The following is a 6,000-nucleotide window of genomic DNA, read 5'->3' as shown; positions in this document are numbered from 1 at the left end:
TCTGAATCGTTATGTAAGAGTACCAACTTTCAAGATTGTGACTATAAGGACTTTTCTGCCTTTTATTCAGCAAGGACATTATATGTCTACAATAGACTTGCAGGATGCATACCTTCATATTCTGATTCATCCAGAACATTATCAGTTCCTGAGATTCTCTTTTCTAGACAAGCATTACCAATTTGTTGCTCTTCCATTTGGCCTAGCAACAGCTCCAAGAATCTTTTCAAAGGTTCTAGGTGCCCTACTCTCTGTAATCAGAGAGCAGGGTATTATTATTATTATTTTTATACTTTATTTATGAAGTGCCATCATATTCCGCAGCGCTGTCCATGGATACAGATAATTTAAATGAAACAATAGTATAAAACTTCTAAGACTAAGAGACAGGACAGAATTTACAAACACATACAGGAGGAATCGAGGCCCCTATTCCCATGGGAACTTACAATCTAGAAGGGTAGGAGGTTGAGAAACATGAGGTGAGGACTGCAAGATTGAGAAATATGTTAATGCAGAGTTAGAGGACGGAAATGTTGTTAGGTAAAAGGAATATTATTGAGTTGGGTGATAGGCTTCTCTGAACAGAAAAGTCTTCAGAGAGCATTTAAAGGAAGAAAGATTTGGGCAAAGCCTGACAGCACGATGGAGAGTGTTCCAGAGGGTAGGTGCTGCACGACAGAAGTCCTGCAGTCTAGCATGAGAGGAGGTGATAGTCACAGAAGCAAGGAGCAGGTCATGGTTGGATCTTAGTGGGCGGGCTGGAGTATACTTGTTGAATAGAGAGGATAGGTAGAGGGGAGCGGAGTTGGTGAGCGCTTTGTATGCAAGGGTGAGAATTTTGAATTTAATTCTGCTGTGTATGGGGAGCCAATAAAGGGAATCACAGAGAGGTGCAGCAGATACAGTGCGACGGGAAAGGTGGATAAGCCTGGCAGAGGCATTTAGGATGGATTGAAGACGGGAGAGGCGGGAAAGAGGAAGGCCAATAAGTAGGTTATTGCAGTAGTCAAGTCGGGAAATAACAAGGGAGTGGATTATTTGCTTTGTGGTGTTAGTGCAAAGAAAAGGTTGAATCTTGGAAATGTTGCGTAGATGGTTGCGGCAGGATGTAGAAAGCTATTGGATATGGGGGGGTAAAGGATAGATTTGAGTCAAGTGTAACTCCGAGGCAGCGGACTTGGGGTGATGGGGAAATGGTGATGTCGTCAATAGGGATAGAGAAGTCACAGGTCGGCGTAGAGCTTGAGGGGGGGATAAGAAGAAGCTCAGTCTTGGACATGTTAATCTTTAGGTGGTGAGAGGCCATCCAGGAAAAAATACCAGATAAGCAGTTGCTGACATGAGAAAGGACAGAGGGAGAGAGAGCAGGGGTGAAGAGGTAGATCTGGGTGTCATCAGCATAGAGGTGATATTTGAAGCCATAACTGTTGATAAGTTTACCCAGTGAAGAAGTATAAATGGAGAAGAGTAGAGGACCCAGAACAGATCCTTGAGGTACTCCAACAGACAGAGGCATTAGAGAGGAGGAGTCATTGGCAAATGACACAGAAAAAGACCTGTGAGAAAGATAACAGTGAAACCAGGAAAACATAATTTATGTAAGAACTTACCTGATAAATTCATTTCTTTCATATTAGCAAGAGTCCATGAGCTAGTGACGTATGGGATATACATTCCTACCAGGAGGGGCAAAGTTTCCCAAACCTCAAAATGCCTATAAATACACCCCTCACCACACCCACAATTCAGTTTAACGAATAGCCAAGAAGTGGGGTTATAAAAAAGTGCGAAAGCATATAAAATAAGGAATTGGAATAATTGTGCTTTATACAAAAATCATAACCACCACAAAAAAAGGGCGGGCCTCATGGACTCTTGCTAATATGAAAGAAATGAATTTATCAGGTAAGTTCTTACATAAATTATGTTTTCTTTCATGTAATTAGCAAGAGTCCATGAGCTAGTGACGTATGGGATAATGATTACCCAAGATGTGGATCTTTCCACGCAAGAGTCACTAGAGAGGGAGGGATAAAATAAAGACAGCCAATTCCTGCTGAAAATAATCCACACCCAAAATAAAGTTTAATGAAAAACATAAGCAGAAGATTCAAACTGAAACCGCTGCCTGAAGTACTTTTCTACCAAAAACTGCTTCAGAAGAAGAAAATACATCAAAATGGTAGAATTTAGTAAAAGTATGCAAAGAGGACCAAGTTGCTGCTTTGCAAATCTGATCAATCGAAGCTTCATTCCTAAACGCCCAGGAAGTAGAAACTGACCTAGTAGAATGAGCTGTAATCCTTTGAGGCGGAGTTTTACCCGACTCAACATAGGCAAGACGAATTAAAGATTTCAACCAAGATGCCAAAGAAATGGCAGAAGCTTTCTGGCCTTTTCTAGAACCGGAAAAGATAACAAATAAACTAGAAGTCTTTCGGAAAGACTTAGTAGCTTCAACATAATATTTCAAAGCTCTAACAACATCCAAAGAATGCAACGATTTCTCCTTAGAATTCTTAGGATTAGGACATAATGAAGGAACCACAATTTCTCTACTAATGTTGTTGGAATTCACAACTTTAGGTAAAAATTCAAAAGAAGTTTGTAACACTGCCTTATCCTGATGAAAAATCAGAAAAGGAGACTCACAAGAAAGAGCAGATAATTCAGAAACTCTTCTGGCAGAAGAGATTGCCAAAAGGAACAAAACTTTCCAAGAAAGTAATTTAATGTCCAATGAATGCATAGGTTCAAACGGAGGAGCTTGAAGAGCCCCCAGAACCAAATTCAAACTCCAAGGAGGAGAAATTGACTTAATGACAGGTTTTATACGAACCAAAGCTTGTACAAAACAATGAATATCAGGAAGATTAGCAATCTTTCTGTGAAAAAGAACAGAAAGAGCAGAGATTTGTCCTTTCAAAGAACTTGCGGATAAACCTTTATCTAAACCATCCTGAAGAAACTGTAAAATTCTCGGAATTCTAAAAGAATGCCAAGAAAAATGATGAGAAAGACACCAAGAAATATAAGTCTTCCAGACTCTATAATATATCTCTCTGGATACAGATTTACGAGCCTGTAACATAGTATTAATCACAGAGTCAGAGAAACCTCTTTGACCAAGAATCAAGCGTTCAATCTCCATACCTTTAAATTTAAGGATTTGAGATCCTGATGGAAAAAAGGACCTTGCGACAGAAGGTCTGGTCGTAGCGGAAGAGTCCACGGATGGCAAGAGGCCATCCGGACAACATCCGCATACCAAAACCTGTGAGGCCATGCCGGAGCTACCAGCAGAACAAACGAGCATTCCTTCAGAATCTTGGAGATTACTCTTGGAAGAAGAACTAGAGGCGGAAAGATATAAGCAGGATGATACTTCCAAGGAAGTGATAATGCATCCACTGCTTCCGCCTGAGGATCCCGGGATCTGGACAGATACCTGGGAAGTTTCTTGTTTAGATGAGACGCCATCAGATCTATTTCTGGAAGCTCCCACATTTGAACAATCTGAAGAAAAAACCTCTGGGTGAAGAGACCATTCGCCCGGATGCAACGTTTGGCGACTGAGATAATCCGCTTCCCAATTGTCTATACCTGGGATATGAACCGCAGAGATTAGACAGGAGCTGGATTCCGCCCAAACCAGAATTCGAGATACTTCTTTCATAGCCAGAGGACTGTGAGTCCCTCCTTGATGATTGATGTATGCCACAGTTGTGACATTGTCTGTCTGAAAACAAATGAACGATTCTCTCTTCAGAAGAGGCCAAGACTGAAGAGCTCTGAAAATTGCACGGAGTTCCAAAATATTGATCGGTAATCTCACCTCCTGAGATTCCCAAACTCCTTGTGCCGTCAGAGATCCCCACACAGCTCCCCAACCTGTGAGACTTGCATCTGTTGAAATTACAGTCCAGGTCGGAAGCACAAAAGAAGCCCCCTGAATTAAACGATGGTGATCTGTCCACCACGTTAGAGAGTGTCGTACAATCGGTTTTAAAGATATTAATTGAGATATCTTTGTGTAATCCTTGCACCATTGATTCAGCATACAGAGCTGAAGAGGTCGCATGTGAAAACGAGCAAAGGGGATCGCGTCCGATGCAGCAGTCATAAGACCTAGAATTTCCATGCATAAGGCTACCGAAGGGAATGATTGTGACTGAGTCATGGACACTGAATCTATCTGGAAACCCAGAAAGGTTACCCTTGTCTGAGGAATCAATGAACCTTTTGGTGAATTGATACTCCAACCATGATCTTGAAGAAACAACACAAGTCGATTCGTATGAGATTCTGCTAAATGTAAAGACTGAGCAAGTACCAAGATATCGTCCAAATAAGGAAATACCACAATACCCTGTTCTCTGATTACAGACAGAAGGGCACCGAGAACCTTTGTAAAAATTCTTGGAGCTGTAGCTAGGCCAAACGGCAGAGCCACAAACTGGTAATGCTTGTCCAGAAAAGAGAATCTCAGGAACTGATAATGATCTGGATGAATCGGAATATGCAGATATGCATCCTGTAAATCTATTGTGGACAGAATTGATCCAAATTTCTTTGAAAAAACGTAACCTGCCCCCTACCAGCTGAGCTGGAATGAGGGCCGCACCTTCATGTGGACTTAGAAGCAGGCTTTGCCTTTCTAGAAGGCTTGGATTTATTCCAGACTGGAGATGGTTTCCAAACTGAAACTGCTCCTGAGGATGAAGGATCAGGCTTTTGTTCTTTGTTGAAACGAAAGGAACGAAAACGATTATTAGCCCTGTTTTTACCCTTAGATTTTTTATCCTGTGGTAAAAAAGTTCCTTTCCCACCAGTAACAGTTGAGATAATAGAATCCAACTGAGAACCAAATAATTTGTTACCCTGGAAAGAAATGGAAAGTAGAGTTGATTTAGAAGCCATATCAGCATTCCAAGTTTTAAGCCATAAATAAAGCTCTTCTAGCTAAAATAGCTAGAGACATAAACCTGACATCAACTCTGATAATATCAAAAATGGCATCACAGATAAAATTATTAGCATGCTGAAGAAGAATAATAATATTATGAGAATCATGATCTGTTACTTGTTGCGCTAAAGTCTCCAACCAAAAAGTTGAAGCTGCAGCAACATCAGCCAATGATATAGCAGGTCTAAGAAGATTACCTGAACACAGATAAGCTTTTCTTAGAAAGGATTCAATTTTCCTATCTAAAGGATCCTTAAACGAAGTACCATCTGACGTAGGAATAGTAGTACGTTTAGCAAGGGTAGAAATAGCCCCATCAACTTTAGGGATTTTGTCCCAAAATTCTAATCTGTCAGACGGCACAGGATATAATTGCTTAAAACGTTTAGAAGGAGTAAATGAATTACCCAATTTATCCCATTCTCTGGAAATTACTTCAGAAATAGCATTAGGAACAGGAAAAACTTCTGGAATAACCACAGGAGATTTAAATACCTTATCTAAACGTTTAGAATTAGTATCAAGAGGACCAGAATCCTCTATTTCTAAAGCAATTAGTACTTCTTTAAGTAAAGAACGAATAAATTCCATTTTAAATAAATATGAAGATTTATCAGCATCAATCTCTGAGACAGAATCCTCTGAACCAGAAGAGTCATCAGAATCAGAATGATGATGTTCATTTAAAAATTCATCTGTAGAGAGAGAAGTTTTAAAAGATTTTTTATGTTTACTAGAAGGAGAAATAACAGACATAGCCTTCTTGATGGATTCAGAAACAAAATCTCTTATGTTATCAGGAACATTCTGCACCTTAGATGTTGAAGGAACTGCAACAGGCAATGGTACATTACTAAAGGAAATATTATCTGCATTAACAAGTTTGTCATGACAATTAATACAAACAACAGCCGGAGGAATAGCTACCAAAAGTTTACAGCAGATACACTTAGCTTTGGTAGTTCCAGCACTAGACAGCGATTTTCCTGAAGTATCTTCTGACTCAGATGCAACGTGAGACATCTTGCAAT

This window comes from Bombina bombina, chromosome 1 (genome assembly GCF_027579735.1).
Source record: "Bombina bombina isolate aBomBom1 chromosome 1, aBomBom1.pri, whole genome shotgun sequence".
Classification (NCBI taxonomy): Eukaryota; Metazoa; Chordata; class Amphibia; order Anura; family Bombinatoridae; genus Bombina; species Bombina bombina.
The sequence above is the reverse complement of the archived record's forward strand: the minus strand, read 5'-3'. Positions refer to the sequence as shown.